General features: G+C 49.2%; 1 long non-coding RNA gene and 1 pseudogene across 1 annotated transcript; one reads left to right on the forward strand and one right to left on the reverse strand.

Annotated features, from left to right (window-relative positions):
- The window catches only part of LOC113197936 (sulfotransferase 2A6-like), a 116,719-nt pseudogene extending 101,618 nt beyond the window's left edge, over positions 1-15,101 (forward strand).
- A 2,829-nt stretch (positions 15,102-17,930) lies between these two features.
- On the reverse strand, positions 17,931-21,669 carry LOC144250519 (uncharacterized). The gene is made up of 3 exons (XR_013342500.1): positions 21,480-21,669; positions 19,792-20,029; positions 17,931-18,377 (listed from the first exon to the last, which is right to left on the reverse strand). It is a non-coding gene; the product is annotated as an uncharacterized LOC144250519 (long non-coding RNA).
- Positions 21,670-23,478: the final 1,809 nt, after the last annotated feature.

A 23,478-nucleotide genomic window follows, 5' to 3' on the forward strand; every position in this document is an offset into this window, starting at 1 on the left:
ACTTGGCGAGTCCCCCAGCAATTCAGCAAGACTCTGTCTCTAAACAAAATATAAAGCGGGGCTGGGAATGTGGCTCAGAGGTATAGCACCCCGGGGTTCAATCCCTAGTACCCCCCCAACTCCTCCCCCACAAAAAGAGGGCAGAGCAGTTTTTTGGACCTACTCACATTCTTTGCTCATTTCATGGCCCTGAGCTGTAGATCCCCTCCATGAAGTAACTACTTTAAATATTATTCCTTGCTGACTCAATTGCAGCCTTTGTGGCTATGTCTTAAAACTTACAGTGTATGGATTGACTTAATGTTTGACTGAAATTACTTCCAAGATCCTTCATGTTCAGTAAGTGCTGATGGAAGGATGAGAACTAAGTAATGATGTTCTAGAAGACAATGTAATAAATAATGGGAGTGAGCCCTTTGCTCTATGGTTTATGGAGAGACAAATAAATAAATGTCATGGCAATGAAAATGTCTGCTATTATGGCCAAAAATAATGCGTCCCAATAAAGTTGGGAAAAGATTGAAAATCTTCTGAGTGTTTGACAAAGTAATAATAATCCAGATTATTGTGTTGATTGTGTTGTGAAGATGATATGTTTTCTACTAATTCTTTTTGTGTTTCAATAGCAGATCGTGATGACCTTAGACCAAGAGTCAAGTGACTGTAAGATAAAATTTCCCAGTTGTATTCTTTTTATTTTTTTTTAATAATAAGAAAGGGGGAATATGTGGGAGGCCAACCTTCACGTGACTGAGTTACACTCCCCGGCTGGGTGCTGAAACACTCAGTCACAGAAATGTGGTTGTTGTCTCCTGCATGGGTGTGTCTTGCTACAGCCCCATGGGTGAAGCTACGCTCACCTGTTCCTTTGTAGTATAACCCCTTGCCCTGATTAGGACAGAATCTTCCATGGAAGTGCCTTGTGTGTGTCCCCTTCTCTTACTGTGCCCTTGGGTGTGGCCTACCCAGGTGTCAGTCAACCTGCTGACAGTGGACATCATGAAGATACTCAGCCCCCTGAAACCTGACCCCTTGCCTCATTTGAATAGCTTCTCCTCAATAAAAGGGGTTAGCACATGCTCTCTCTCTCTCTCTCTCTCTCTCTCTCTCTCTCTCTCTCTTTCTGTGGACCCTTAAGGTCAGAGGAGCCATCACATCGATCCCAAAGAAAAAGTTATTTGTGTCTCTTGTGTCGTTATTTTGTGCAGCCCAGTCAGCCCAGTTTGACTGGAGTGACCCCTGAGCCTTTTAGTCACGAGAACAGAAACCCGGCACCCTCGTGCCCATCTCCGTCAGTGCCCACCCACAAAGGCAAATACCATGCTTATTTATAGCTGTAAATTAGTTTTGTTTTGGTGTGTTTTTCTGCCAGAGATTGAACCCAAGGGCACTTAACCACTGAGCCACACCCACAGCCCTTTTTATTTTTTATTTGGAGACAGGGTCTTGCTAAGTTGCTTCGGGCCACGCTAAATTCGTGGGACTGGCTTCAAACTTGTGATCTTCCTACCTAAAGCCCCCAAGCCACAGGGACTGCGGGACTGCACACCGCGCCCAGGTGTGGACTAGTTCTGGTTGCTCTTTATTCCTGCACATGGACTCAGGCTGTGAGCACCTAGGTATCTGGATTCATTCGCCCAATGGAATGTGTGTCGTGGGTGGGGAACGACTGTATATTGTATGTGTCTATAAATATGCCATGCCTTATCCATCACCCCGTTGGTGATCCTTAAAGCACACAGACTTCTCATGGTGAGAAGGAATGTACCATGGTTTCCTCTTGCCTTTGTCCATCCGGCCACCGTGATATTTCCTAGGAACCTTAACCTGCATGTCCCTTTAATGACTGTGGTCACGAGACCATCCCATCAGCCAGGCACGGGAGCACACACTGGTGAGCCCAGCAACCCAGGACGGAGGCAGGAAGACTGCAGGTTTAAGGCGGCCTCTGCAATCTAGGGAGACCCTGTCTCAAAATGAAAATAAAATGGCAGGTAGCTTCACTCAGCACACCGCTGTGTTAAATTTCCAGACACACACGAAAATGTTTCATTCATATTTAGGAGACATCTAATGCAAATTAAAGCTAAAGTTTAAAGGTAAAATCTGTGTGTGTTAGCGCACACCTGTAACCCCAGCAGCTCAGGAGGCTGAGGTAGGAGGATCGCCAGTTCAAAGCCTGCCTCAGCAACTTAGTGAGACACTAAGCAACTCAGTCTCTAAATAAAAACCCAACAGGGGGATGCTGGGGATGTGGCTCCGTGGTTAAGCACCCCTGAGTTCAATCCCTGGTACCCAAATAAATAAATAAAGGTAAAGATCAAAAAAGGTGGAAATGACGGTATTAACTTTTCATTCTCCCGTGATTCCATTTAAGGTGATTCATATCATCAGAAATCCTAGAGTTGCTCTTGTGTCTGGCTATTTTTTCTGGTGCAGGACAAACTTTGCTAAGAATCCAGACTCACTGGAACAGTTCTTTGAACAGTTCATCCAAGGAAATGGTGAGTGTCCTCCACGCACAGAAGCTGGGGTGCACAGGGTCCCCATTCAGACCTCACTTGGCCCCAACCCGCGGCCCTGTATCTCGCCTCCTGTGGATGCACCGCCCATCACCCCCGAGACCAGACCTGCCCAGGCTCCTGCTCTGCCGCACGCCAGCACAGCACAGCCCTCCCGCTGCCGGTGGGGAACCGCCTGGCTGTCCTCCTCCCTGAGTTCCCGGCACTGACCCCCTGCTCACGCTCTTCTCTCAGCTCTCCCTGATTTGGGACTTTCTGAAAGTCAGCTTGTCCTTTTCTTTCTGAAAAACAAAATCCTGACCTTCCACCAAACGTCTTTTTTGGGAAAGACTTTCTTTTCAAAGCTCCCTTTCTCCTCTTTTCCTTTCTGCTTCACATTTTTCTGAGTAATCCGGGAGAAGTAGCACACACCTGTGATGGCAGTGGCTCAGGAGGCTGAGGCAGGAGGATTGCAAGTTCAAGGCCAGCCTCACCAACTCAGGCCCTAAGCAACTCCGTGAGGCTAACTTAGTGAGACGCTGTCTCAGAATTTTAAAATATTAAAAACGGGGCTGGGGGTGTGGCCCAGTGATTAGGCACCCCAGGTTCAATCCCTGGTACTAAGAAAAAAAGTCTGAGTGGCTTTGGGAGCCCTGTGCTCTCTGGGAGCAGAGGTTTGGTGCTTTCAGTTTTGCAGTTTCTCTCCACGCTGTGGGAAAAGCCCACATTCCACTGTGAGGGCCTCGCAAGCTTCCGCAGCCCAAAGACAGCTCCCTAGGGGGCGCCACAGGCACCGAAGCCCATGTGGCCACCAGGGAGCGCCACAGGCACCTAAGACCGTGTGTCCACCAGGGGGCGCCACAGGCACCTAAGGCTGTGTGTCCACCAGGGGGCGCCACAGGCACCTAAGGCTGTGTGTCCACCAGGAACTCCACAGGCACCGAAGCCCCTGTGTCCATCCCTGAGCACATCTTCCCCACACCCTGAACTCACCGCCTCCCATTCTTCCTGATCAGGCAGCAGAACCGGCGTCCTGTGAGGCCCAGCCCCACCCTGACCACACAGTGTCGTCTCTTGGCCACCCGTGCCTCACACCTCTGGCCACCTTCCCTTATCTAACTCGTAACCAAGTCCCAGAACCTCGATGGAGCCCTGTGGTGTCCCCAGTCGGGGATCCTTCCTTCCTATTAAGGCAACATCCACCCCCAGCTCCACTCATATCTATTTGCTCCCTTCCTTGGTCCTTGTCACCAACAGGCGCCTATTTAGTCCCTTATCCCTGAGCCTCACACTACAAGGCCAGCACCTCCAGAGCTCATGGTTGTCCCCAGGTGTTGGGACGGCTCTTGTCCCGTGGCAGGTGTCTCGTCGCCCTTGTTAAATAGCAGTATCCACTAGCCATCCCTTCCACAGCCACCCTGCTGCTCCTCACCTGGATCCTGGTGGCCTCCCCGCTGGGCTTCACCTGCATGCCACACTGCAGTCACCTGCCACACACTGCACACTTGACCTTCTCCTTACACCTCCATCCCCCGTCCTCAGCATGGAGTGCTGTCTGAGCAGCGCGGCCCCCCGCTGAAGGCTTCAGGCCTCCTTTCTGCCTCGCCAGCCTCCCCTTCAGAAGGGGGCAGTGAAGCCACATGGTGGACCTCAGGGCTGAGCAGAAAGCCCCTCACAATAGTGCTGTATTTGATCCTGCCACTGGTGTCTAGAAAAGCCTGGATTGTGCTTCAGAGGCCCCCAGGAATCTTACAAAATGGAATCCGTGGTGGTGGGTGATGACGCCATCACCTGCAACCCCACCCTTGCCCCCTCTCCCTTGAACTCCTGCACAGGCCTCTTTCTTGTTTATCCAGTTGTATCAGTCAGCTTTTCAGGACTGTATCAAAATCCCCAAGGCAGACTACTTTAAAACGAAAAGGGTTTATGTGGGCTCCCAGTTCCAGAAGTACAATATCCAAAGAGCATGGCACAGGCACTGGTGAGGGGCCCCTGGCTGCCTCTCATCCTGAGGAGAGTGCTCCTGGATCTCTGTGTGCTCTCTCTTCCCCTCCTTACAAAGCCATAAGAGGCTGGGCACTGTGGTGCATGTCTGTAATCCCAGCTACCTGGGAGGACGAGGCAGGAGGATCCCCAGTTAGAGGCCAGCCTCAGCAACTTAGCCAGACCCTGTCTCAATAAAAAGGACTGGGGTGAAGCTTAGTGGTAGAGTGACCCGGGGTTCAGTCCCCAGTACCACACAAATGAAGAAGGGGGGGTTGAAAAGCCACAGGGATCCATCACGACCCATGACTCTAGTGACCTAAACAGATCACTTCCCAGGGCCACACCTTTGTACATGGCCAGCTGCCCTTGTCCCTCTTAATACCCTGAGTTCAACTTCCAGGATTAGACTCCTGTCTGAGTTTGGGGCATCAATCCATTTTCAGAACATAGCACCAACCGGGAGCTCAAAGTAAATATAGTAAAACCACTCAAGCGTCTACCCCATATTTATGCAGATTTACCCACTCGATTTCCAATTTGGTGGCCTCTGGGGCAGGATGACACTGTTCCTTCCTCCTGGGTGCCACCAGAAGAAGGGAGAGATGCTCTGTGGCCCTGAAAAATCTTCTTTTCTGTTGCCACCAAATTCTAGACCCCACCTCCACTGCTGAGAGAGGCCCCAGGGGTCTGCTCCTGTCATTCTGTGACCTCTGTCACCACAGGAGCCACAGGAAGCAAGCCAGGGACCCCAGAAGCAGGGAAATGGAGTTCACACCTGGAAGACATTGGCCTGAGTCTAAGATGAAGCCTTGAAGTTGAACTCTTGAGCGTGCTGGACAGTTGGGACTTCAGGCCTGTGGGGTGGACAGGCATGCCTTGGGGCCCAGGGCAGAACACTATGGTTTGGATATGGCTGAAATGTCCCCCAGTGGCCATGTGTCATGAGCTTAGCACCAGGGTGACAACATTGGGAGGGGCAGGAATCTGTCAGAGGTGACAATTGGAGAGGCCCTGCCCTCAGGAGGAATCAGGATGCTCCTGGAGAGAGCTACCCTCCCAAGCTCTGTCTGGTCCTGGAGGAGAGATGGCTTTGTCTCTTGTGCATGGTCCTTCCCGTGGCACAAGCCACGAGGCTGTCTGGCCACCAGCGATGACCAACGATGGGCGTGCAAGGTGAAGACTAGGCCAAGCATCTGAATCCCAACATTTCACTGTGTGCATGCATATGTGTGTGCTGGCATGTGTGTGCATGTGCGTGTGTGTGTGCATGTCCGTGTGTGCATGTGAATGTGTGCATGCATGTGTGTTCATACATATGTGTGCATGTGTGTGTGCCTGTGTGTGCATGCATGTGAGTGTGTGCCTGTGTGTGCGCACACGTGCGTGCGTGCATGCATGTGTGTGTGCATGTGCGTGGGTGCCCGTGTGTGTGCATGCATGTGGGTTTATGCGTGTGTTCGTGTGTGCCGGTGTGTGCGTGCATGTGCGTGCATGTGTGTGTGCGTGCATGTGTGTTCATGCGCGGGTGTCCATGTGTGCCTGTGTGTCAATGCATGTGTGTTCATGCGTGTGTGTGCATGTGTGTGTGCCTGTGTGCATGCATGTGTGTGCATGTGTGTGTGTGTGTGTGTGTGTGTAGGGCAGTGGAGACCTGAGAGCTAATCCCACTGTTAGAGACCTCCCTGAGGCTAATCTTTGTCAGAGCCACTGAGGAAGGTAGACGTAGAGGGAGTGGTGACCATGGTGAGAAGAGGAACCCCTGGGCGCTGTAAGTACATAGGCGTGTCATCTGTCAGCTGTATCCTAACCAGCCTGGCAGGGGCTGGGGGGGTGGGGAGGAGTGTAGCTTCTCTGCTCTCCTGGAGTGTGTGACCTGCACCCCCATACCCGCCCCGCAGTTCCCTAGGGATCATGGTTCGAGCACATTCGTGGCTGGATTTCCGTGAGAAACAGGGAGAACGTCCTGCTGCTGAGTTATGAGGATCTGCAGAAGGTGAACCCCATTATAGCCAGTGCCTGCCTGCGCCCCAACATCTTCGCTCCCCCTGACATCCCTGGTCCTCAGTTTCTCCCCTCCAAGTTCCCTGTCAATGCAGAGCCTCTCAGGGGTCACAAAGACTGAGATGAGCCCTGGGCCTCCATCGCCCTGCTCTGCTTGAACCTCCCCAAGCTCCCTGCTTGAACCTCCCCAAGCTCCGTGCTCCCTCCCCACGTCTTCCAGTTCACTTCCTCTTGCACCATCCACAGGGCCCTCCTGTGCCTGGCCTGCACCCCATGGGGTTCAGGTTTTCCTGGGAGCATGACGTACAATGCTGCTGAGGACCTAGTGTTGAGAGGGGCGGGTAGGAACGGTTTCCTCCCTGAGGTGTGTCCAGCTGTCCAACTGTCCGTCATCTCTGCTGCCTGAGACAGGACAGAGACGGAGCTCAGTGTTAATAAGCATTGGACATGCCCAGAACTAGACGTGCCAATGGTACCACGGGGTGCTCAAAACTGGAAAGGAGGGACTGGGGCTCCTTGGAGAGCAGAATCAGAGCCTGCTGTTCCGCAGCCCAGGGGACAACATGGGGGCAACGAGGGCTCAGGCCTTTCCAAACAGCTAATAGGAAGTTGAAGGCACCCAGCACGGACTGGTGACCTAGTCTGAGGCGTAGACATGCCAGTGCCCTGGGTCTGGTCGTGGCACGTCGTAGGGACATCGTAGATTCGTGCAGTTGCTCTGTGGGAGTCAATTAATTATGAATGGGATTAATGTGAATTCGAAATTTCAAAATTTTCTGATTTTTTGGAATTTTTAAAGAAAGTATGAAAAAATACAACCCTAATAGCGACTGGACCATTGGAAAAGAACTTGACCTTTAGTGGAAACAGACAAAAGAGGGAGGAGGCAGAGACACAGGTGTTCCCCTGGGCCTGAGACACCCCTGCCTGCCACAGGGCCTGCTGCAGGGCCTTCTGGGCCAGGAAGCCTTGGCCGAGCTCAGAGGCCTCTGCCACAGCTCCAGAGCAAGCCCCCGCCCCCCTGCACTTCTCCCCCAACTCAGAGAGAACTTGTGAGTCACTGCCACAGCTACGCACCTTCTTGCTAGATGGTAACTGGGACCCATGGAGTAAAAATGATAATAAAAGCACGGTAGTCCTGAGAAGAAGGTCTTCCATCCCATGCAAATCATTTCTTATTATAAAAATCCGTTTCCTCAAGCCAGGTGTCATTGTGCACACCTGTGATCCCAGTGACTCAGGAGGCCAAGGCAGGAGGATCACAAGTTCAAGGCCAGCCTCAGCAACTTGGCAAGACACTGTCTCAAAACTGAAAAAAATAAATGAAAATATAAATGGGATGCAGCCGACTGCTAAAGCACCCCTGGGTTCTGTCCCCAGTAGCACGATGAACACATAAATATACAAAGCTGTGTTCCAATAAAACTGCTAAAAATAGAGAAGAAACCCCAGGCCCTGTCTTGGAGGTGTCAAAATAAAAAAATTTTTAAAAAAAGGAAACCCACGTCTGTCCTCTCCTCACCTCACCTCGTACACGTCCCTCATGCCCGCTGTTCTTGGCCTCTTTCCTTTTTTTTTTTCTTATATCTAACTCAATCCTTTCTCACGTGTGTTTCTCTTTTATAATATTTATTATTTTTAGTTACAGGTGGACACAATGTCTTTATTTTACTTTCATTTGGTGCTGAGGATGGAACCCAGTGCCTCATGCATGTTAGGCGAGCGCTCTACCTCTGAGCCACAACCCCAGCCCTCACTTCTGTTTTTTGAAGGATTTCTTTTTGGTAGGGTTGTGGGGTACTGAGGATTGAACCCAGGGGCACTTAAACCCTGAGCCACATCCCTAGCCCTTTTTTATATTTTATTTTGAGACAGGATCTCACTGAGTTGCATAGGATTTTTTCAAGGTGTGCCTGGCCTCTAACCTGTGATCCTCCAGCCTCAGCCTCCAGAATCTCTGGGACCTCAGGCTGACCCACTCCACCTGGTCCTTGCTCACTTCCGGATCATAGTCCTCTCTTTCTTCCTGCTTCTCTGTCTCCTCATTCTACCGCCCCTCCTCTCCTTCTCGCTTTTGTCTCGCTCTTTCACATCCTCACACGGGGTTTATTCCTCTTAGAACCTAAGAAGCACCATAGACAGGATCTGTCAGTTCCTGGGAAATCAGTTAAATCCAGAAGAACTGGACTCCGTCCTCAAGAACAGCTCCTTCCAAGTCATGAAACGAAAAAAGATGTCCAACTTTGCTGTCCTTCCTGAGGAGCACATGAACACCGGTCTCACAGTCACAAGAAAAGGTAAAAGGAAGGGCTCTGATCTGGGAATGCCAGAGGACTGGAGGCCATGCGCACTCACGAGAGGGGACTGCACCACCAACCCTGACTCCTGGTGCCCAGGCGCTTGGGGGAAGCTGAGAGGGCCTGGGAGGGGCAGGCAGCATTGGAGATGGTCCTGCCTGGGCGGGCCACTGTGACAGCAGAGAGAGCTGCTGCCCTCCCGGACCTCCCACACCTACCACAATCCCAAGCCCAGCCCCGGAGAACCTCCCCTGGTGCTGATACCCTGGTAGACAGGAGCCGTCATTGTCCCATTAGTCAGCTTGGCATGGGCCACCAAGGACCTGAGATGACGTTCCAGGAGCAAGGGTTTGTTTGGGGCTGGGGGCTGCTCCGCTCCTGGTGGTCTGGGTGGACCGAGAAGGAGACTGGAGCCGCAGAAACCCATGTGGCCCTCAGGGCCTGCCCCATGGCCCAGTCCCTCCCACCAGATCCACATCCTCCTGGCTCCACCCAGGGTGCCTCCCAGTGGCCAAGGTCACCACCCTCTGGCTCGGGTGGACACTTCCACACCTCAGCTGTCGCATTTTCCCCAGGCAATCGTGGTTATTATTATCTCTAGTTATTACTATCGACCCTGGAACCATTGTATTATTGGGTATTTCTGCACATTCCTGTCTCTGGTTATTACACATCACAGAATAGGCACTTTACAATAATTTTTTGCTAAATCAACAGAAAGACATCAATAAAAACATATGTCGACTTGTTAATTTAGTTTAAAGTGCAGTCACCAACATGGGTAGAGACACTTTACCCACCGCATTATAACATCCAAACGTCCCTTGGCCAGAATATCAAAATCATCAAGTCGTTAACACAGAAGAGTAAACACGATGGAGACCCTGAGCTCGGTGGGCTTTCCTGAAAACATCACACCATTGTCACATCACAGTCAGCGGTGGCCCCGGCCCCCAGGGCCTCAGAACGCGGTTGCCTCTGGAGACAGGGCCTTTCCCAGGTGTCTGGGTCAAAACGAGGCCATTACACTGGGCCACGGTCCACTGTGACTCGTGCGTTCAGAAGAGGACATTTGGACAGAGACATGGAAGGAGGTCAATCTGAAGACCCAGGAAGAAGACGACCATCTCCCCACCAAGAAGAAAGGCCTGGAACGGATCCTCCCAGAAACCCTCAGAAGGAAGCTTCCAGAACCTTCGTCCAGACTTCCAGCCTCCACTCCTTGAGGAGCACCCCACCCTGCCGGCCTCCCCGTCGGTGGTGTAGGTATGGCTGCCGGCCACCCCGTCGGTGGTGTGGGTATGGCAGCCCTCGCCCAAGAATTTGGAGTAAGACTTCTGACAGCTGAGGATTGAGGAAAAACAGAAATGGATGCCTGCAGGATACGCAGGATTTCCAATTAGCAGGAGTCAGACACGTCGGGCACAGGAAGAGAAATACGGGGTTCTCCTCTGACTGACCAGCACAGTGAGACAAAGGAAAAGTAACCCGCAGAGTCGTCCAACCACCAGTGAGCAGACCCCGAGCAGCCGACCCCAGCAGCCCACTCCTCATCCTGCTCCAGGATCAGCAGGCGCCCTGCGTCCAGCAAGCAGGAGCCTCACCACCACGCGCAGGGGCTCCCCCCGCTGATGTCCAACTTCCCTCCTGGATCAGAGCTTTCCTGGAAGGTTCTGTTTGCAGCACTGAGATAAGCGCCGGCTGTGTGCAGCACCTGTGGTCTGGAACTTTCCTTCACCCTGTTTCCTCCCAAGGTCTAGCGTGGAAAAGCGTTCACAGGTACAAGCCAGGGTGGAGTCACGCCCAGCCATCACCTTGTGGTGAAGTCCTCGGGGTCTGATGCTTCAGGGTGGGAAGCCATACATACTAAATTTACCAAAATTCTAGGAAGGAGGACCTCTTTCTGGATCATCAGTAGCCAGTCATGTTCTGGGCAACACATGAGCAGAGAAAATCCACAAAAACTCTCCTAAGGCTGGAGCTGGGGCTCGTGGTAGAGCGCTTGCCTAGCACGTGCGGGGCACTGGGTTCCATTCTCAGCACCACATATGAATAAATACAATAAAGTCCATTGACCACTAAAAAAAGAGAAACTATTCTAACCATGAAGATAATCATGAACAGGAGAGGAACATCTACAGGATACCAGTTACATACCGGACAATCTGCTCTATTACTTATATTTATTCAAGTTGAGTTATGCTATTTGTATTTATATAATCTATATCAATTAATAGACTAGTATGCAGTCTAAAGGTCACAGTAATTTAACTAACATGTTGCCCTACCATTTCAAAATTAACTTATGGGATACGTAAAATAATGCTGTGCTCATGACTCCCCCATCAACATGGGGGACGTCATTTCTGCGTGTATCGCTTTCTCGCTGGGCAGCCCACCCAGGACTTTCTTTTCTCACCTGTAAAATGGCCATATTGAAAAACTTCTTGTTTTTCCATAAATCCCTTCAGTCATTATTTATTAAGTATATACACTATGTCTGTCACTCTTTGAAACACGAAGCCTTAGACAATTTTTTAAGAATGTTGATTTCCTGATAGGTTAGAAATCCATACACTATGCACACAGGAGCCACACGCAGAGCAGGTCCATCTTGGTCACTGCTGTGAGTAAATAAGTATGGAGGCGAACGTCTCTAAACTGGTGATGAGAAACCTCACTTGGAAGGTTGCATTGGAGTCCAGACTTGAATGAGGCGACAGATGAGATGACCAGATGTGAGTCTCTGCTGGGAGAGTGTTAGAACAGGACTCAAGAAAAGATCACTGACTCCAATTAAAATCAAATTGAACATAACAATAGAAAAGGCCATGTAGCTTTTCACAGGGGAAATCTCCATTGCAATCTTTCAAAAACTCCACAGTTGGTCAAAGATAGAACTGATCAAAAAACATGAACCTAGGTCTGCAGGATCAAAATCATGAGCTCAAAAAAAAATTTAGAATCTAAGAAAAAAAACAAGAGTCCTAGAAAAAATGACTGGCTAGTAATTAGTAAATGCCATACAATTTACTTTTTTTTTTTTTTTTTTCTTTTAGGCCTCAGATCAGTCTCCTACTGAGCTTGCAGGCTTCTTTCATTTGCATTTCAACATAAGTCCTGGCTGAGGTCTGAAGGAGCAGGGAAAAACTGCTATTCTGAGCAGACTCCTCAGGCCTAAGGCATTTTAACCATAAGTCATAAATTTCAGGTTCAGATGTTGAAAATTGTGATACAAGTTTAAGATACAATTCACAAAATTTTATATCTTTACAACTTGTTTTGTCAACAGATACCATACTATGATTTACTATCCTTGTCCAAATTAATGCACTGGTACCCACAGTGACATTTTCCCAGGCTACCCAAGTCAAAATTGGTGGAAAAAAACTGAATGATTGGGAAGTTACTTGCCAACTTGGAAGTAGAGTTCTTTAGTTTTCCATCCTAAGTATTTAAGTTCTCTGGCATAATCATCTGAAATAATAAATTAAACAATTCCCTAAACCCAACTTTTAACTGCAAGATTGTGCAATGCTTCAAAAACCCATTCAGATACCAGATTGTTGCAATAAAACATCATCTTTTAGACACACATTCAGCCAAGATCATTCCCAAGAAACAATTTATAATATCAACACACTATTGCACATGTCTTAAGGGGCCAGAAACAAAGACATAGGACAGACAGAAAGGAGCTCCAGACTATGGCTGACAGACAGAAACGTTTAAAACAGGGCAGATAAGAGAAAAATCTCCTACACCAGTGGCACCATAGATGTCCCCACAAGGGGACCAGATGTTTTCACAGAGGGGCAACCTGAAATGTAAATCAAGGGTCTCGGTGGCGACTTTACTGCATTCAGTGTCCCCTTTTTCTTTTTCTCTTTTTAAGAAGACAGAGGTGGCATAATCCTTACAGTACAGGGAAGGAAGGAGAGAATTCCCCAAAGCAACAGGGCATCTGCAGCTGCTGGGAGTCCCTCAGTCCCTCCTTTTACTTACAGGATTAATTCCTCTGGTTCGGTTCCACCCCAGGCGTGCTCCATCTCCTAACATTTCAGTAGTCAGCTCTCAAAAAGTTCCGGGGGGTGAGGTGGGGTATCAAAATTTGTAACTGAAAGTTTGGTTCCTGAACGTGAAGAAAAATTAATGCCAATTTAACAATGAGGACAGGGTTTTGAGAAAAAGAAAAAGGGAGGTTTATTGCTTTGCTAACAAAGGAGAAACACAGGGGACTCTGCCCAAAGGTTATGACTCTCTTGATCTGGAGGGACAAGGGGTTTTAAAGGAGTCTCACTTGTTAACCTGGGAGATACTCAGTTCTTAGGTCCCCAGCAGGCACTGCCCTCTGCACTGGAGGTGCTTCAAGCAGCCAGCTAGGGGCTTCTCTCCTCCTGCTTAACAAAGGGGGGTAAAGTTCATCGCAGTCCAAAGTGGTGTCAGGCTGACTTGCTTTATTACCCATTTTCATGTCCAATATCCTTAAGTTTCTACCACAGAAGTCACACAACAAAAGGCACAAATACAAACAAACAAACAAACAGAAAACATATAGAACACAGAACAAAACACAAGAAATCAGAAACCCGGAGCCGAAACAGATAAACAGAGGAGCAATGCAAGTCTTGCTAAAGCTCCGGGGTAGGAGCGCGTGCGTGCCCGTCAGCACCTCTCTACCCTTCCAGAGGAATTTTCTACAGAACAGAACAGAAGACAGAACGATTTCTCGTTACTGTCCGGACAGGAGTATATGTGAGCCTCGCCAGGCCACCTCTCTGTCCTCAGAAGAGGTCTCCCTTAACCGGATACCAGATGTTATAAAGGCGCCACTTACCTATGGAGGCCTCCTCCCCCAGGTGCTTGCTGAGAGTTTAGTGCGGCAGTTCACTGCAGTGCTCCAGGGACGAAGGCCCACTCCGAGGCCTTGAAACATCTCAAGGTGCGCACCCCCTAGAGTGGCTCTCCAGCCCGGAGCCCTGGAGTGGAGGCCGGCTTCAGGATTTCCAGCAGTCTGCTCTTGTGGTCTGGCCGGGCAGGGTCATCTCACAGGGGAACTCCAAAATGTTAGACCAGGACGCCAGAAAAGACCACTGACTCCAATTAAAATCAAATTAAAGCAAGCTTATTATCTTGACCGGCCGGGCTGCCTCTCCCACCCAAAACCGCGGGAACAAGACAGCAGCTGCGGCTTTCCTGCAGCCCAGCTTCATAGCCCAGAGAGTTACACAAACGGGGGTTACAGATAACAGAACTCGACAGCATCACACGAATGGTTGTTCACATTTTTTTTTTTTTTTTTTGCTGGCCCCAACATCAGAATTTATGAGGACCATTAGAGCCTCAGAGAGGGTCGTTGTCTGGCCAGGGAAGGCCAAGATTTGTGAGGAGTCACTAAAGTTTCAGAGAGGGCTGCTCTCTGGTCAGAGAGCCAGGCAGGGGTGAGTTCAAGGCACGGGCAGGCATTCCAAGCAGGTTCAGAATTTGCAGTAACTTACAGTAAAGCCGAAATTAGCTTTTCATGGCTTTGTGGCGAGATGGCTCCCAATTTTGAGAGAAAATCAGGTTGGGTCTATCAGAGAGCCCAAGGGAGGAGGGAGGAGACATGCGGCTGAGGTGGGGGGAAGCCTGTCACGTTTGAGGCTGATCCAGAGAACCAGGTGAAAGGCAAGTGGAGAGTCACAAGGGACGGCGAAGGGAACAACAAGGGATCCCTCACCTAGAGTCACACCCAGGTTGGGAGAGACGGAGCAGGAAGGGGCTGGATCCCTGGATCTGGGGAGAGATCCCAGTGGCTGCCGTGCTGGGGAGAACTTGTAAAGGCGAGCAGTCAGAGCCCAGGGACCTCTCACAATCTACTGCGGTCATCCAGGTCAGAAATGCCATTGGCTTGGCCACAGGTGGTGGAAATGGCAGTAGTGAGAAGCAGATAGGTTCCAGACGTATCAGAAGATGTGGCCGCCATCATTAAGGGTGCAGAGTGTATGGGCTGGGCCAGGAGAGACGAGAGGGCAGGCAGGAAATCATTTCCAGGTGGGTAGAGTATGAAAGGGTGTGATGGTGTGGCGGCTCCCCGGTGAGCCCTGGACACTCTGCTGTTAGCCCAGTGTCCTTCCCAGGTGATGGCAAGACACATCAAGGAGATGTGCCGGGGTCCGACCTGTGGGTAGCTCTCATCTGAGTCTCAGCTTCGTGTTTGCCAGGCTCCTGTGGGGACTGGAATCATCACTTCACAGTGGCCCAAGCCAAAGCCTTTGATAAGCTGTACGAGGAGAAGATGAAAGGTTTTCCTGGGGGGCTGTTCCCCTGGGAATAATGTCTGAAACTTCCGGATCTCACCTGGTTCCCTGCTTGATCTCCTGTCCCTGCACCTGTACCTCATGGGGGTTCATGGCATAAATCCTATGGCTCGAGTTATCAAATTAAAGAGGTGGAAACTTATAGCCCCTCTAGGGAAAAAGGAAACTGGGGACTCTGAACCGTCACAATGTCCCTTATCTATCATCCTTCCTCTGGTTGCTCAAGGACTCCCTCCTGCTGTGACTCAGCCCACATCCCCCTGCCCACCCAAAGCCCACCAAGTGTAGCTACCTCCCCCCAAAGACCTGACTCTGCTGAAACCCTATAGACCCACACCCTCCTTGTGGCTGCCGCGTTTCCCCTTGAAAATGGCCCTGGCTGCCAAGGTCACCTCCATTTCTTTTTCTTTGTGCATTCTCTTTCGTTTTGCCTTCACAGTTCTTTGCTTCTTTAACCACCTGCTTGTTCAAAGGTACCAGGTTCCCTATTCACCTCCTGGCACACTCGGGTTTTGAAAAAATTTTTGTGATATTACAAATGTCCAGAAGGCTATGGGAAAACTAGAAATCTTACAATGCTGTCAAATGTGTTTTCTGCTGTTAAATGGTGATGGCTTTTCCCTTACAAGGTCATTCTCGTGTCTTAGGTGTCCACACTGAAGGCTTGGGGTCTGAGGGGTCATGCTTGTCCCGTAGGTGTGTTGTGAGGGTGTGAGCAAGTCGTCTCATCTAGGGGTCTGTCAGGAGTTAAGGCTGAACATTGACTACATCCAGGATCCCAATGTTGAGAAATAAGGGCTGGCACCCCGCAGAGTACCTGGTGCTAAGGAGATTCCTCAAAGCACTAGGAATGGAACCGACCAGGGAGCCCACTCCTTGGCATTTGTCCAACACGCTACAGTGTTCCACGCCCAACAGCCGAGTTGGGAACAGCCCGGGAGTCTGTCAGCAGATGAGTGGGAAAGAAAACGCGATCCTGACAAAAATATGGGGGGGGGGTTTATTTCAGGTTCGCAGTTTCAGAAGTCTCGGTCCATAGATGGCTGGTTCTGTTCCTCTGGGCCAGAGGGGAGGCAGACATCATGGCAGAGGGCAAGAAGAGGAAGAGGAAATCCCATCAGAGGATGACGTCTGGTCACGCAAAGGCTGGACACTCTCGCACTGCCTCACACACCAGCCTCTGGGGGTCACCTCCTATCTACACCAGAACAGTGGAGTTTTACTCAGCCCTAAGAAGAGAGAAAGAATGGCATGTGCTGGTGAACAGAAGGAACAGAAGGACAGCACCCAGAGAAACAGCCAGGCCAGGAGTCAAGGGTGGGGTTTTCCTTTATATGCAAAAGCTAAAGAGAACAAAACAGGAATTTTAAAAAAGGAATATCTTGGGAATGGAAGGGAAAGGAGTAGAGCAAAGGAGAGAGATTGAGGAGGGACCCAGGGAGGAGGGAATGGGGAAGGGAAGGGAAGGGAAGGGGGGTGCTGGATCCCATGTATGCAGGTCCAAACATGTTAGGATGGACCCCCTGCTGTGTACAATTATAACACCCAACACAACATTTGGGGGGTGGGGTACCGGGGACTGAACTCAGGGGCACTCGACCACTGAGGCACATCCCCAGCCCTATTTTGGATTTTCTTTAGAGACAGGGTCTCACTGAGTTGCTGAGACTGGCTTTGAACTCGTGATCCTCCTGCCTCAGCCTCCTGAGCCGCTGGGATTACAGGTGTAGGCTCTCATTTTTAAAAAGTAGAAATCATCGAGGGAGAAAATGATAGGAAAGAACGTGGACGTTGTAGCACCCTCTAAAACAGTGGTTTCCAACTTAAGCCAACAACAGACCCCCTGGAGGGCTTGCTGAACCCAGGCTGCTCTACCCAGGTTCAGCAGGTGCCAGGAGGGGCTGAGGCTCTGCATTTTTAGCATCCCTCCCCACCCAGGGTGACAGTGCTGCTCCAGGGACCAGCCTTCAGGATGCAGCTCTAGAATAGCCTCACATGGGTGGTTCCTGATTTTAAGCACCCTGAGATTCAGGACAAGGAAGAAAATGTGGCAGGGTAGGGGTGAGAGTGCCCAGAGGAGGAGGCGCAGAAAGACAGAGTATAAACTCGGAGGTGAGGCTCGCCCAGGTGCATGTCCCCTGCGGGCCATCGGAGGCCACGAGGCATGGGTTGGGCTGGGTGCTGCTGGCTGTCTGCATGTGTGGCCTGGACGCTGGTGAGGCCGAGAGGCTGGTGAGGCTGAGTCCAGAGGAAGAAGGGCTGAGAAAGGTGTGGACTCCGATGTGCACGGCGTTTTCAATACTTCAGAGCGCATGTGTGGAATGGGGACCTGCAAGCCCTGGGATCAACCCCCGGCTCTCCCTGTCAGTCATCAGGTCATTCACGTGGGCCAGGAGAGTTGGGGAATTTGTGGGGGACCTTGTTTTGGCTGGGCTTGCACGAAACGCTGAGGGGTCATTGTGGTGTCACGCACGGTGTGCCATGAGCTCGGAGAAGCCTTCCTGAGGCATTTGTCCTGTGGTGGGTCCACATCTGGGCCTACTGGGCAGCTCTCTGGGTGGCTCTCCACATCTGCAGATGCCCCTTCTCTTTCTTGGAACACCATCAGTCACATTGTGGCCATGATAAAGAGGGTGGCGGTGTTACGCCCTCACCCTCATTTGGTCAGTTGGAGGAGGAGGAGGTTCACTCAGTGGTGAAAGGGTGCCAGGTTTCTGTTCTTGCGACTAAAAGGCTCAGGGGTCACTCTAGTTAAACTGGGCTAACTGGGCTGCACGAAATAACCACACAAGAGACACAAATATCTTTTTCTTTGGGGTTGCTGTGACGGCTCCTCTGACCTTAAGGGTCCGCAGAAACAGAGAGAGCAAGAGCACGCACTGACCTCTTTTATTGAGGGAAGCTATTCAAATGAGGCAAGGGGTCAGGTTTCAGGGGCTGAGTCTATCTTCATGATGTCCACTGTCAGCAGGTTGACTGACACCTGGGTGGGCCACACCCAAGGGCACAGTAAGAGGAGGGGACACACACAAGGCACTTCCATGGAAGATTCTCTCCTAAACAGGGCAACGGTTTATATTACAAAGGAACAGGTGAGCATAGCTTCACCCATGGGGCTGTAGCAAGACACACCCATTTCTGTGACTGAGCGCCTCAGCACCCAGCTGGGGAGTGTAACTCAGTCACCCATAAGGTTGGCCTCCCACATATTCCCCCTTTCTTAATATAAAAAAAAAATGAATGTGGGAAATTTTCTTTCAGTCACTTGGCTCTTGGTCCAAGGTCATCACAATCTGTTATTGAAACACAAAAAGAATTAGTAGAAAACATTATCTTCATGACAGTCAACAGAATAATCTGGATTATTATTACCTTGCCAAACACTCATCAGAAGATTTTTAATCTTTTCCCAATTTTATTGGGAGGCATTGCGTTTGGCCACAGTAACAGACATTTTCATTGCCATGGCATTTAGGCCTCTCCATAAACCATAGAGCAAAGGGCTCACTCACATTATTCATTACATTGTCTTCTAGAACATCATTACTTAGTTCTCATCCTTCCATCAGCACTTATCTGACCATGAAGGAAGTTGGATGTAATTTAAGTCAAACATTAAGAAAATCCATACATTGTAAGTTTTAACACATAGCCACAAAGGCCGAAATTGAATAAGCAAGAAATAATATTTAAAGTAGTTACTTTAGGGATTATGAGACCAGCAGTTTGTCTAGGTCTGGTTAATAGACATATACCTGTTTCAAAGCCTGAATATTAACTTCAGCATATTATAGTTTTGAAATATTAGCTGGCAATAATTAATGAGGCAATAAGTTGTATTTTTATAGGCTACGGGATATTTATCATTTTTTTCTCTTTACTCTCTTATTTAAGGAGTTAATTAGGTCTGTCAGTAATACAAATACCCTTGGAAAAATCTATCTTAATAATCTTTCCAACAATTATCCATAAAGGTAAATGTAGTCTTAGTCACTAAAGTCCAGCATAATTGGCTGGCTTGGGTTTTTTATCTGCTGTCTAGCATAAGTTTCTGTGTGGTCAATTTGTTGCTTGGCTATTTGGCTACCTCAGTCACGGGAGCTGGTGACAACTGACTGGTGACAAACCTCAAGTCAATGTTCAGCAGCTCAGTTTCTTTTTGGAATGTACACAACTGTTACAGGGTTTGAGTGGGGCGTGCCTGTCAGTCTACATTAGCAAGATAATATCCATAAGTCAATCATCTTCTGCCTAGTGTAACCATACTGTGAGGAAACTCTATATGCTCCTAGCTGTTAGTTGCAATTGAAGGCTATTCTAACATTTTCTCCTCTTTTATTAAATTTATTGTCAAAGGAGAACCCTGATGAGAAAAGAAAGGAAAAGCATAGAAAAAAAATGAGAACCAAGAAAGAGAAAAGCATCCAGACATGGCCCATTCCTGTAGCTGCATTTGTCTCCTGCTGTGGTGAGCAGGCAGTCACTGTTGACTAGTCTCTGTCACTAGGGTTCTGATCTGAGCTGGGTGTGGGGAGCAAAGCAGCCATGGGGCAGGAGACCTCTCTCAGAAAGGGAGAAGAATTAGGCCTTTGCACCAGTGGCGGGGTGAGGTTCTTTGCCTCACCTCTGTTGGCCCCCAAATTTTCTCCTAATGGCCCCTCTGCCACTGTGCCTGTCTTAGGTTGTCCCTCCCTTGAGGAATCTTACCTGTCACTGGCTAACCAGCCATCCTCCGGGGCCAAACAGGGTGATGTGGAGTGTGCATGGCATCGTCCCCAAGAGGGCTCTCTGTTTCCTTGATAGATAATGCCCCCGTGGCCTCCACGCCAGCATTTACCCTGGGATCAGCCAACTCAGGTTTCTTCTCCATGGAGGGCCCAGCTCACAGCACTGGGCTGGTGGGGATGCGTTCAGGAAGGAAGGAGACAGGCCATAGACAGACAAACTGTAATATAGAGACAAAGCTGAGAGAGACAGATGAAGAGAGATCCCTCATACAGACCCATGATTGGTGTTACTCACATCTGGTCCATAACCACCATCCATACGGATGCGGAACAATCCGTTTTTTCAATGCTGTCTTTTTCTCAAAAGATATTTCCAGACAGTCTCTTTACCATAGAATCAACATACAGGTATAACTGACCATTACAGTCAGGACAATTAATCTAGTTTCATGGGTGGACTTTCCAGTCCACACTGCAAGACACATTAAAAGTGGACCTGGGAAATGGGTCCATATAAGTCTTTTCATAGTTTTTATTTACCTGACAAGCTCGTGAAGCTGCATGGCTACAAACTCTGTAGCTGGAAATTGACCTTCCTGTGCCAGGTTTCTCAGTCATTATCATGATGACTGGTTGAAACTCTCCTTTGATATCTGATTAAATTTACTGAATCATGTTCAGTAACATTAAGACTCTCAATATTACAATTTAAGAAAAAACTTTTAAAGTATTTTGTAAAATCTAGTGTCTCTCCGGGATCCTGTTCCCCCTTTATCTTATTCAATAAAATTGAGTAAAGGCTTGGCATAAGTCATAGTATTATTAGTTTAAGTTACAGATAATAGTACAAGTATTTAAATGACTAAGAATAGATTTACCATTTATTGATTATTAAAAATTTTTAATATAGACTAGTCGATCCATCCTAACAATTTAGAAAGAATCCTCAATCTTTTTGAGAGAAGGTCTCAAAATCTCTATATTTTAGAATATTATCCTTTAAATAGGTATCTCTTAATTGCCTTTAAAAATATGATTAAGGTTATTTTTTGTGTAGGGAGCAGTGTATAAATCTTACTATATTTTTTATGGACAATAGATCTAGTCAGAGAACTTATATAATATCAATGAATTTTTTAAAGTTTGTAACCTTTATTGTTTAAAATTAATATATAATTTTAATCTAGAGAAACTTAGTCTTAATAAAATGTTGGGGGTTTTTATAATTATCTAACAAAATATGTAAAAATTAGTATCTCAGTGTCTTAGAATCAATCAATTTTAGTCTCTAAGGACAATTGTTAAAATCGAGATTTAAGTTAGAAGTTCAATATACTTAATGTTTAATCAACAATGTGAATTTATTTACCAAAATTAATCTTTGTCTTAAACAGTAAGAATTATTAGGCAATAAGGATCTTTCTTTAAAGAAATAAACTTACATTTTAATAGATGCTGATCATGTTAAAATATGGACAAAATCTTAGCTCACATTAGAATAGTTAAATTAGGAAAATAGCCTGAAATACCCTTAAATTAATTATACTCAGTTTAGTATATATAATCTCTTTTTTAATCATTCTGTTTACATCATCTGTTTAGATAACAATATAAAAATCTTTTTTACTTAGGAAAATACTTTTATCATTGAAATATGAATATAAAGACCTTGTTTCACCCAAAGATGATTTCTTTCTTCTTTTTAGGATCCATGTGTGCTTTTTCTTTGTTGAAGCCGAGGATCCTCAGCTGGTGCCCTGAAGCCCTGCTGCGGTCTCAGCTGGTGGACAGAGTGCAGCGACCAGGGATCCTGCGTGCCCCTTGCCCACCCCAGTCCACTTACACCAGCGTCTGCAGGGTGCAGTCTGGGTGGCGCAAGGCTGCGCACGATGTGGGCACACCCTCAGCCAGCTTGTTATCACTGAGGTCCAGCAGCGTCAGCTTCCTGTTTTTCGCCAGCATCAAGGCCAAGGCCTTGCAATCCGGAGCGGAGAGGCCCGAGTCCTGAAGCCTGCAGGGAGGGGACACCACATGCTCTAGGCTTCCCTGCCTGGACTGGCCCCTGGTGCTAGTCCTGCCAGGGCCTGTCCTTCACGGAGCCTCCTGGGGAATCCTGTCATCACCCCCAGCCCCCGTCTGCACAGCTCGGCCCAGACTCAGTCACTCTGTGCTGACCCACCAAGTCACTTCCCCGACCCCAGGGCAGCCCCACACAGGATCCGTGTCCTGCGAGGCCCCTCCTGCTCCCCAGCCTGTGCCTCCCACCACACCAGGCAGTCTTCCTGGAGGACTCAGGATGCTGTCCCCAGCACGTCCCCTTTCCAACTACTGCCCCACTAGGGTGGGGTTGGCGTTGCTCAGGGAGAGTGCGACCCTCCTCCCCAGCATAGGTGACGTCTCCTAGATAGCATCCCATGGAAAAGTTGAGCCTGAGCTGGGGTCTCTGCCTGTATTTGTGACTCCCATCTCAGGGGCTGTCCCTGCGCGTGGGCACACACATGCACTAAGCCCCTGGATGACAGAATAGACATATTCACAGCCTACACAGGTGCACGTCAATGCAGGTGTGACCGCCAAGCCTCTGACCGCAGCCCTGACATTTCCCCAGGGTGATTCTGCAGCAGCTCCTGGGTCTAAAGATGCCTGTGGCTTGAAGATATTTTCAAGAAGTGAAAACAATAGGATTTGGCCCACATCATACCCTACCTCCAAATGAATTCAAAATGGATCACAGATTGAAACCTCAGAGTCTAAATGATAGGGCTGGGGTTGCAGCTCAGGGGTAGAGCCTTTGCCTATCATGTGTGAGGTTCTGGGTTTGAATCTCAGCGCCACCTAAAATGAAAAGCCCATCAACAAGGAGAACCCATTAGACCAAACTTCCTAACAATGAAAAAGTTCAGAAAATGATCTGAGACCTTGGGTTAGGTGATGGTCTCTCCCGGGCTACACAAAACACACAGGAGAGCACAGAAACAAGAGGTGGTCCCCGAGACCGTACAGAGCGGGCCTGTGTGCCAACCAGACGGCTCTCACATCTCGAAGCCTGCACCCACAACGCAGAGGAACCCTCTGGACTGCGCAACAGAGACCACTCGCTCCAAAAGCGAATGCTCAGGTGAGGGTGGACGTCCCTCTAAGGAGACACACAGACGCCCAGGAGAAAGCAGGACAGCATGGGAGGGCGTCACGCCCCCAGGGCTGGCCATGGCAACAGCAGGACAGCCAAAGGCGAGAGCAATCTCACCACTGTCCAGGGCAGACCAGAAACTAGGCAGCAGGTCCCGGCAGGGGACTCGGTCTCAGCCAGGAAAGGACTGAGGCACTGACGGGGCAACACGGGAGGGCAGCGTGGCAACCTTGCGCTCAGGGACTCAAGCTGTTCCTGAAGGATCCCAGGCCGTGAGTCGACGGAAACAAGACGTGCAGAACATGAAGATCCATCAACCCTGAAGCACGTCCGTGGGTCCCGGGGATGGACACCAGAGGACGGGCATGGACTCGTGGGTAGGGTCTCCTCCCAGGTCCCGCAGACCTTCCAGAATCAGAAGGTTGTCACGGCTGCACACCCCTGAGCCTCTGCTAAGACCTCTAGATTCACTCTTCAAAGCACGGGGTTTGGGGGTGCGTATTGTACCCCGACCAAGCTCGATCGGCAAAGGGATCT

This window comes from Urocitellus parryii, chromosome 15 (genome assembly GCF_045843805.1).
Source record: "Urocitellus parryii isolate mUroPar1 chromosome 15, mUroPar1.hap1, whole genome shotgun sequence".
NCBI classification, from domain to species: Eukaryota; Metazoa; Chordata; class Mammalia; order Rodentia; family Sciuridae; genus Urocitellus; species Urocitellus parryii.